Genomic DNA, 10,042 nt, shown 5'->3' with positions numbered 1-10,042 from the left:
GGATTCAAGCACTCTGAATGACCTTAGAAGTGCAGCTACCTTGTTTTGGCTGCAGAATGGCAGGATGTCTATAAGAGTCATGGATATGGATTCTTTTAAGAAATCAATCCCTTTGGGTGGTCAGACTATATTACAACAGACAAGGCATGACCTTTCTTCTGATTAACCTATTTATTTTTTCCTCCTCTGTTTGTTAAAGAGTGTATTCTTAAGCTGGGGAGGGTAATAGATGCATATTATTTAGATCTAACAAATGATTATGTGGCTCTTTTTCTAGAACACTTTGATGGATTTTTTTCTTTGTTTGTTTTAACTTTGAGGCTTATGTTTTTTAAAAAAAGAAAGACAAAAAGAAAGAAAAGGAGAAACATTTCTGTATGAGTTTATTGGGACATACATGATTTTGTATCGGTATTTATCTAAAAAACCATTAAGCATCTTGATTAGTTTAGGAGATGATGTAAAGATTGCTATATTAGTGGTTGCTGTAACTGAACACTATGTGCAGTATTTGTCACGGTAAAATGCACTTATTAGAAAATATGGGAAAATTATTATACACTGCAGTGGTTGATACAGCCCAGGTATTGGATATAATGATATTTCTCTTAAACAAAAGTATTCAAAATGATAGCTACTATAGAAGGGATGGTAGCTCACTTGTGGTAGATGTGACCACAAAAAAAGAAAGCATGAGATTTCTTAGGCCATACATAGAGATAATTTTCCTTGCTGAATGGTCATACTTTATATATATTAATGACTTTTACTATCACCTTAAAGTTGAGAGAGCACCCTTAATGAGTTAAAAAAAAAAAAACCCTCAGTATTCTAATTAACATGGTATATATTTTAGAAGGCTACTTAAACTGGAAGGTTAATATTAACATTTAATATATCAGAAATAAAGATAACATGATGCCACTTGAGTCAGGAATGCATGTGTATCTTCAAATTGTATCAAAAGAACCAAAGTGGGCTTTTATTGCAGACTGATTTTTCTGGAAATAGATTTTGTACGGCATACTCTGTTATACAACAGCTGCTTATTTCAGCCTGATTATTCTACTTGTTTATTTTTCTCCATGGCATCCTTAGGAAGCCTGTCAAGAGGATTTCTGACCAAAAGAAAAAAAAAATGGTACAGAAATCCAGCTATCAAAAACACATGTGTGATCTTACCATGCACTGGGGTCAGCAGGGGTCTTTGGGAGGCAGGCTTGAAGTGACACTGATGGGTCCTAGAATGTATTCAGAACTCTGACCACTCTCCTGGGAGTGTTGGCTTTTGAACTGAGCAGGATTAAGTACTTTATAAGGATAGAGGCTAGTACTGTCAAGGGAGTGATAGCATGGCTCAGCTAATCTGTTACCCAGAAAAGAAATGAGAGTTATTATGGCTTTATATTTGAGATTTTGTTTGATATGTTTTGGTGGCAGAGGAAGTACAGTATTGCCCTGAGTTCTGCATAGTTAAACCATGAAGATTTAAAGAGGGAATCTTTTCAAAATTTTGTCTGAGCAAAGGGCAAATAGGTATCAATCTTCCCAGATGATAATAACACAAAGTGCCAATATATTTGTTTTTTTTATATATTTGATTTAAGCATACAGATAATTTAATAGTATCTAAAAATGAGATATTATTTATAAAGAATATACATGACATATTTATAAAGAAAATGATAAAAGCTTCTAAATTCTTGCCTCAGCTTATGTAAGAAGTATATAAAATATATTAGAATGAACATATACTGTGATATTAGTATTTGTGTTGTGGCATGGGTCCAAAAGAATGGACTAACCAGATGAGGATGCCTTGGTGGAATTCAGCCACAGTGTCAGGAAACAAAAGCCCAAGTTGAAGTGAGGTTTTCTCTGGGCATGGAGATTAAGGAGCATTAATAATGCAGCCAGTGGAACCAAGGGGAAAAGAATGCCCATTTAATCAATATTTGTTTTACTTTTCAAAGAAAATGTCTTCTTTGAAGCAATTTTATTTGACACTCATGAGATTTTTTTAATAGATAAATTTTACATATTATTTCTCCTTTTTCCTCTTATCCCATCCGATACCTTGTGTTCAACTACTCCATCTGGTGACCACTATTACAGATTTCTTAAGTATCCGTCTATGGTAGATTGGGTCTCAAAAGATGGGCACATATCCCATTTTACATGCTCCTTTGCAATGTGACTTTGCTACTCCCCCATTAAGAGAAAGAATCTATTTCCCCTCTCCTTGAATCTGGGCTTCCCACTGTTCTAAACTCTTTATAAGAATTAATTCATTTGAGCTTTACAAGAACCATGTGAAGAGGTACTTATTATCATCCCCATTTTATAAATGAGACAAAGTTAAAACCCAAATGGTTACTTAGGAACAATATTCATAAACTAGAAATTACAGTAGCTACAGGAAGAAGTAGAAATTTTAATTCACCCCATAGTGCATAACAGATGAAGAGGATCACTAATAAATTGATGGTTGATTATTATTAGTATTTCAAATATTTTATTTCTGCTATTTTAATTGTGTATTCTTATTTTTTGTCTTACATTTTTTCTAATTCTCAAAAATGATATATTCATTGTTTCAAAAATACATTTCCCATTTTTCTTTTATCTTATAGTTTTGGTATAGTTTTCTTTTTAAATCTTTAATTCTGTTTCTAAACCTTAATCCCACATATTTTTACATTTTCAGTTTTCAAATTCACATTTAATAAAATCCATTATCTCTTTTGCATTCCTTTCTTTTTATTCTATTGGTATAGAGACTTTCCATCTCATATCTCTTATATCACTATTTTTAACTCCTAATATTTAATTCTAATTGGGATTTTAGTTCTTACTTTTTAAAAAACTTTTACTTTTATACTTATAGTACCTTAATCTTAATATGGTTTTAATCTGTTAACTTTTTTCTTGTCTTCATGGCGAAAGTTCTTGATAAATTTCCTAATTTGTCTCTCTCACTAACAACATAATCTATTACACAAGATTTATACCCAGAAGCCGGTAAGCTTTCACCTTAAATTGGATGAATTTAGCTTTTAAGATCTGAGATAAGGTCCTAGACCTGAAACGATGAATTTGATAGATTTTAAGCTATCAGGTTGTACCTTTGAGATCCATTATCCATCCTATATTATGAAATGTGGCCAGTTGGAATAATGAAAGAAAGGATACTTATGTAGTGGCTTTACTTGAGTTTTTATATTATACAACTACAAAAGAAGTTAGAACATTCAGTTCTCAATATTCAGTGTTTTAGGTTTTTTATTGTTCCTGGTGATAGGTGAAAAGGTAGGCCAGGGTTTGCTGTTGAGCTTATCTGACGGATTTTTCTTAACCCTTATCACTGCAATCAAGGTGCACTCTCTATTCTGGGTACAGATTGGTTCTCTTTTTGATGATGATTTAATTTATTTTATGCATCTGTGTGACTGAGTTCACCAGTGGTCACTGACTACCAGGACTGATGTCAAGCTAAAGGAGACGTTTCCTGGAGTGATTGCAGGTCTGTGGGCCTTCCCCCTTACAAGAAGATACAGGAACAGTACTGGAGACTTTAGCCAACTTTCCTCCCTAAGAACCAGCAATATAGATTATTTAATGTTAAGCCTCCTCTGCTTATATTATCTCAAAATGGATGCACTGGACTAAATATTAAAAGATGATATCCCTGATTTTTATCTTTGGGAAAAAAATAACAGAACAAATATTACCCATGCTTAGATTAATGAAATTAAAAGGCAGAGAAGATTATGATGAACGAAGGGGTTTTAAAATATACTGGTCACCTCCTGTTATCACAATTCATGGTGTAGCTTAAAGAGAAATTTCATTTATTTCCTGTCAACATTTGATAAATTAAAAATGGTTTGATGCATTGGTATCCTAGAAAATGTGGAAATCACCTTTTAGTGCTTGCTTTGACAAAGACTTCTAGGTAGCAAATAAAACAAAAGAATACAAAACAAAACAACAACAAAAACAAACTAGTTAGTGCTTGACCCTTGAAACAAAAATCAGAAGCATCCACTTGTGATTTTATCAAATTTAAATCCTAAAACCTTCTAAAAAACATGCCTTCTCATATTCTGTAGTTGATTTAAGAATTTGAGATATTTGTAGAAGGTCTTAGTTCTTTTGAATTTTTCAAAGACTTCACATTGTGTGTTCTATCTTTGTCCATTCTTGTTTATTAATGTCAGATTTTACCTAAATATAGTCCATTCTTTTGTTGTTTTTAAAGAAAAAATACACAGACATATTTATGTATAATAAATTCCTTTGACAATATTGGCCATATGCTTCTTGGTGAATTGTAAATTTGATATTTTGTGTTAAAATCCCTTCTAAGAAGCAGGCAAGATTTAGGCATGGCTATTCCATTATTGACTTACCATACTCTATATCACATTATGGAAACATCTTCACCATAAAATAAGATTGTTTGCAGTTTTGACATTATAGACAAGAATTAATTGACCATTAATTTGTGGACAAGACTTGATTGTGGGCAAAACTAAATTGATATCTCCCCATTCATGTTTATATTAAATCGTGCCTTAAATATTATGGTGAGAGTTGGGGTTATTAATGATCTTTTGATTAATAAGATAACAGTTGCTTTTGCACAGTAAAGAGAGATAGAGTTCTGATTCTCCTCAATTTTACCACAATATCTTGATGTTTTAGATTAGCGAGAAGCATACTCTCACATAAAATAATAAATGTGATGATGACAGTGATGGTGACATGATTTTATTTTGGCACTTTGAATATTTATTGAAGGAAATGAATGAAATCATACTTTTGTACTCGCTCAACAAATTATTACCTAATCTAAAAAAACCCATATCTTTTTAAAAGGCTTAAAACACTATAACAATAACATTAGGCTAACATTTATTGACTACTTCACATGTATCAGGAACTTCTCCTAGGGCTTGATTATCTTAATTTTCACAACAACCTTTTTAGAAAGATGTAATTATTCCCATTTTTTAAATGAAGAAACAAGTAGAGACAGATTAACTTCTTAAATGTCACACAATAAGTGTCTGTGTTACAATTCAAAACCCAGATAGTTTGATACCAGAAAGCAAATATATACAGTATGATAGAAAGCTAAAGACTTGGTAAAAGCTTAGTGAAAAATTAACTTATGTCAAATAAAAATATGTGATAATATCGCTAAAATAATTCTGGTTTTTATTTTAATGATGAGGCAGTATAGGTCCTCATTAGTAACAGCCTCCCTTAGTTACAGGTGCTTGATATACTATCATTTTTTTTTTTTTTATAGGACCAGTGGAAATGATATGGCTCTCTTTAGTTTCTTCGTCATCAAAACAGTGGAGTTCTGGTTTGTTTCAAAAGTTGTATTTTAGATTCAAAGGACACACTAAAAATTTTATTTTCTTTTTGCACACACCTTTCTTTGATGCTTCCTTAATAGGCAACACATCTGCCGTTGGCTTCTTCAAAGAGAGTTTTCACAGAAAAATTAGAAACGTTATTTCTTTTATCAAAGTTAGTAATAATAATTTCAAATATCATATTTGCCAGAGGATCGAAGCCAGTTTGAAAAATTAAAATAATATAGTGTTCTTCTAGAATTGTTTACTCATTTATTCCTTTGCAATTATTTCAAACTCTTTTTATTCTTTGTATGCTTATTCTCAGCCTTTGCTAAACTGCTGGTACTATCTGTAGAAACACTACTGATAATTTTCAGACATTACACCATTCACGTTTAATTAGGCCAGAGATATTTAAAGTAATATCTACAGGATCTTTTTCTGGTTCTTCTAGCTATATCTTAAAATCTCAACAAAAAAATTATAGGCTCTATTAATAGGCAGGAGAGTGTTCCTATTGATTCATTTCCACAGTTTAGAATGGCATCTTCAAAAGTGCTTCCAATGTAAAGATAGAAGATTGACTAAAATTCCTTGAGATATCACTTTGTGACATTTTAAAGGTGTGTTGGTATTAGAAACATCAAATTGGTACTGTGTTTAACTCTGAATCTGCTGGAATGGTTCTGAGTTCATGCTCTGCTCTGTAGGTATTTTCATCTAGTGCTGCTTCTACTTTTCCAGAGAATGGTTCTAGGGAAGTACATGCTAATCATCTAATTCAGGGTATATATTTTCTTTTCTGTTAGTCCTGTTATTTTCATCATTGTCACTGAACAAAATGACTGAATCATTTAAGTCCAACAGACTTTTGAAGCAGAAGACAGAGGAGACAGATATGTGCTATAGTGATATTTCTACTGCATTTTCCTTTTAATTTCAGGCTTCAGTCATGATTCACACTCTTGTTTTCTTCATTATAGGTACAACATCGTGGGGCCAATTTAATCTTACAGGATCAGTTTCAATTGTTTAGACAGAAGTGGGTATTCTTTCCTTTGGGCTACTGACTTCAGTACTCCAATCTGTATATCATCATGATGAAACGTCCTCCATGAAGGTTCTAGAATTTAATGCTGCATTTTGTGTATTTTAAGTTATCTCTAATTATTGCTCAACATATTAGATCCAGTTAGGTGGCTTTCTAAAGTTTTAAAACGTCTAGTCTTGTGTCTTACACCTGCCTTCAAGATGAAATCACCAGAACTAGTAACAATTTTGGATCGACAGTTTGACTTTCAGGGAAATAATCTCCCTGTGGTGCTCTTGCTCTTGGGGGCCACCACCTTCCTCCTCTCATGCTGCTTCCTTCTCAACCTAAGGCTCAGACTCTGCTGTGATTGCCCACGGGCCGGGCAGAGGGGAGGGTGGACTGCGCTGCTGTGCTCCCGGGAGGATGGGCCGCGGCTCGGGATCCTTAGCCTTCAGGTTGGGGGGGTGCTTCCTGGTCCAGACGGGCCTAGAACAAAGTAGGCCAGGCGCTCCGGGGCCTATATGCAGACTGGCAGGCCGCAAGGCCAGTGACCTGGGCTGCGCCTAAGGCCGCTCCAGGGCACTGTGCGCAATGACGGCAGTGACGACGTCACTTCCCGGCCGGGTTCCTCTAGGCCCACGACTCCACATCCACCGCCCACCCAGGCCGCCTGAGAAGCTTTCTTGCTCCTCGCGCAGGCTGCAGGAAAGGAGGTTGAAAGTGAGCATACAAACACGCCTCTCAGTGGTTCCAGTTATAAAATGCCTGTGCCCGCAAGCAGGGACCTCGAGATCTTGGAGACCCTCACACGCTCTTAGTACTGTGCTTTTTTTGCCACTGCCGCTAAGGCGGTCCACCCGCCTAGCCCAGGTGTGTGTGCATCCGGCTGGGGCCTTTGAGACTGTCCATATGGACAGGGGCGGGTTTTCTCTGTCACCGCCTGCCGTCAGTCGTCACAGTGGAATCCTTAATATAAAACTGAATCTGCCATACAATTAACAAAGAGAAGGGCTGCAGGTCTAAGGCAGTCATTTATGATCGTTGTTCCTCAGCAATTAACTGACTTATATTTAACAATCTTGTCCTTATTAGCAACTTGGTCCATTCAGTTGCTTAAGCACGCACTTAGTAATTGATTTATCTGGGATGAAAGAACAATAAATTGTGTTACTCACAAAGGCCACTTCCAGACCCAAGCCTGAGAGGCCCCTGGCATGAGTTCTGCATGAGAGGAGCTGCACCACAACCTTATGGAAAATAAATTTATAAGAACATCTGCTCAGAACTGGCACAGTCTGACCTGTTAACTCTTGACATCCACTTTTGTAACAAATACTTCAGGCCCCAGGGAAGCGCTTCTCTATGACTCTTGTCCACTGTCTAGGATTGAAAGACAATCGAATCTCAATGCCATAAAGGTTTGTGGATTGTGCTGTTTCCAGGATAGGAGATACATGCTGCCTTGGAGTTCAAGAGGATTTGAGTGGGAGAGCACTTAGGAAAGAGAAAGACAAATAAATTAGTTTGTCTAAGACACTATCATTTCTTGCCGACTCTTCAATAATCACATCTACACCTTCCACTTTTGCCTCTCTTTAATCCATCTTCCAATTCTTTATAAGTGTAAATCCAGTCCTGTCACTTACCTAATTAAAACTCTAATGTCTTCAGGTTCTTTGTAACATACCTGGCCCACATAACCTTGTCTCATAGTGTGTCCCTGCCCCCAGAAACATCATGTTCCTGCAGATTGGCCTTCTCTTTGTTTCTTGAGAAACCCAAATTCCTTCCTGCCTTAGGGCCTTGCATATACTCACATACTGTTCTTGCTTTCCACCTAGCCTATCTACCTCACTGAATGAACTCCTTTCTATCCTCAGAGTTTAAAGCTCAGCTCCATGGGGAAGGCCATTCTGATATCCTGGTCCAGATTAGATTTCTCTAATACACTTTCACATTCTCTTAAATGCTCTAAAGGACTTATAACTTCAGTTGCATAACATTTTCTCCCAATAGTTGTCTAATATATTTCTTCTCTACAAACTAAAAGCTCCATGAAATCAGGGTTCTTTCATGTGTATCACCAGTCCTTAGGTTGATGTCTGGCACAAAGAATGCACTCGGTTTTCTTGGATGAAATATCAATTAATTGTGTTGCTCAACAATGCCACTCTTAGATTCAGGCCAGATGGCCTAGAGGAATGAATGAAGAATGCCACTAACCAGTTGTGTGATCTTTGGCATGTGTGGGTCTCAGTTACTTCATTTTAATTGGAGATGGTAATTCTTGTAAAATAGCTACACTATAGACGTGTTAGAACATTTGAAATTACACACACACACACACACACACACACACAGAAAAAAGATTTTTGATTAACGATAAAGGTTTACATCTGTGCTATCAAATAATAGATATAGCTGTAGTTTAGAATGAGTATAATATATAATCAGTTAGGGAGAAGTATCAATAAACTATTCAAGTGGGTTTAAAAAATACAAAGATTATTACTTCTCTTAACAAGAAGTCCAAAAGTAGGGAAAGCTCCAGGTGCTGGTTGACATGATTCTGGCTCTGCCTCTTTGCATTTTCTCTGTTTCTCTCTCCTCTATGGTAACCCTGTTTTCAGACTCACAGCATGATGGCTGTAGCAGTCTGGGCATAGCGTCCAGACACAACAACATCCAGATAAAGAACATCTATTTCTGTGAGTCTTGAAAAGAGGAGAAGATTCTTCCAGATGCCTCTCAGCCTAGGAGACTTCCTCTCTTGTCAGAATTGCATTACATTCCTCGTTTAAAACAAGCCCAGGTTGGGAAATAGGACTGTCATAGTTGGCTTCATCCAAACAGGCTTTAGCTTTTTGGTTGATAGTGGTGCCAGCCTCCCCTAAGTCATGCGAACCCATGGAAAAAGGGTGGATAACAGAATGACATTGTAATCGTTTCCAGAAGGAGGCAGGAGGCGTGAAGGCAACCAATAGTGTCTGTTATACAACATGTCAAATTTATATATTTAAAATTATTTTTCTTATTTATGGGGGTCAGAAGATCTACATCACATGGGTAGTATGGAAAGATGAAATATTGTAGTATTCCATAGTATTTTAAAGTACAAGATGTTAGGATTTTTAGCAAATGATATCACTAGCAAGCCAGTTGACACTTGTATGCAACAGTGAAGGAAGTTTCTCAGCTGTGTAGGTAAAAATCATGTCTGATTATAAGGTAGAGGGAAATATCAAATAACAAAGGGCTTCATAAGCAGTGACAACCATCAGGAATGACGTGCACCTACTCCCATGCTCATTGCAGACATGGCTGATTGGTCACACATACTCCTCGCTGAGAGTGGCTATGGTTTGGAGTCCTTTACAGAGAGCTCTTGACTACCAGCTGGAGCTGATCCTCTAAAGAAAGCCTATCTGTCATCTAATACAGAGATATATTACAGAACTAATTTTTTATGTTAAGAGCAGAACTGGTATCTATGAAGCAGAATGAAAAAAATTTCAATGTAATTTCAAATTAAAATAAACAAAGATATGGACCAAAAGCAGAGAAAATAGATATATGAGTAGTAGTTTTATGCAATCATGCTTTTGGTAAAAGTGGCCTTTGAATCATACCCTGCAGG

General features: G+C 36.0%; 1 pseudogene; it reads right to left on the bottom strand.

Moving 5' to 3' along the window:
- Positions 1-5,255: 5,255 nt before the first annotated feature.
- On the bottom strand, positions 5,256-8,116 carry LOC105292824 (annotated as a pseudogene).
- Positions 8,117-10,042: the final 1,926 nt, after the last annotated feature.

Source organism: Pteropus vampyrus, unplaced genomic scaffold (genome assembly GCF_000151845.1).
Source record: "Pteropus vampyrus isolate Shadow unplaced genomic scaffold, Pvam_2.0 Scaffold64, whole genome shotgun sequence".
In the NCBI taxonomy this organism is placed as follows: Eukaryota; Metazoa; Chordata; class Mammalia; order Chiroptera; family Pteropodidae; genus Pteropus; species Pteropus vampyrus.
The sequence above is the reverse complement of the archived record's forward strand: the minus strand, read 5'-3'. Positions and strand labels throughout refer to the sequence as shown.